This window comes from Belonocnema kinseyi, chromosome 2 (genome assembly GCF_010883055.1).
Source record: "Belonocnema kinseyi isolate 2016_QV_RU_SX_M_011 chromosome 2, B_treatae_v1, whole genome shotgun sequence".
In the NCBI taxonomy this organism is placed as follows: Eukaryota; Metazoa; Arthropoda; class Insecta; order Hymenoptera; family Cynipidae; genus Belonocnema; species Belonocnema kinseyi.
In genome coordinates, this window is record NC_046658.1 from 21,983,119 (window position 1) to 21,984,229 (window position 1,111).

Here is a 1,111-nt window from a genome sequence, read left to right on the forward strand (position 1 = left end):
TCTTTAGTAAGTACAGTATCAATATAAATTAATTTAATTTTAAAATAAACATTATAGTCTGTGGCGGATTTAGGATTGAGCTGTGGGGGGGGGGGGGGGGGGGGGGGGGGGGGGGGCTTGAGACTTGGGATTAAAGATTCATTTTCTATTTATCGATTTATTTAAGGAATTTTATTAAATTAAACACAGTATACATATTTGAATTATGCTATGTATTATCTATCGTTCTAGATAAACAATATTTTATCTACATCTAAATAGTATGAACCATGGTACGTTTATGCGATTATTCTTAATGTTGCACTTTGAAGTCTATAACGTTTCGTTTATTGCACTTTCATTTCATAAGATATGAAAACATGGTAATAAACGTTTTCACATCGAATTACTTATCGAGTGACCAGTCTAAAGTTTCAAGTCGTCGAGGTTTTGACTTACAGAAAAGATCTACTACTTCTTCGACTCCAGAGGTAGAATTTTCAAGAATTCCCCTTTAAATCTCGAAGTCATTGAAGATATCATATGATCCAAATAAGGGTAGAAAATTGTAGCTCTGTAATGCATAATTTGTACCGATTAATTTCAATAAATCGTCAGCGAAAGCTTTTTGAAAAAAACTAATCCAGTACGATAGTACTGTTTATTATCATATTCAGTGAAAATTTATGTTTCACAAAAACAGTAATTTTTCTCACGAGATGTTCTTATTTTGAAAATGCAGTAAAAACTAATTGCTTTAATCAATATTTTCCATTTTACCGCAATAGACAAGTTCAATCAGGATGTTTTCAAAAACTTAAGGCCTGAGGAAAACGGCAAGAATATCATAATTTTATGTAGATATGATTTTTTCCGGGGGTCGATATGTAATCAAATAAAAAATTAAAAATAGAAAAACAAACCGGTAATATTCAAGTGTTGTTTGATGTACTGTTTGGATGTTGGCTCGATTTTTCTGCCGGCCACAATCGAGGAACCTTCAGTTCAAAGTCCATCAAGCCAGCGTTTCTTTCAGCTTTTTGAAAGATTTCATGAAACGATTTTTCTTCGTTTCTCATCTCAATAAATAGAGTGATGATTTGTTGAATGTGAGCGCAGGCCGATGAAATTT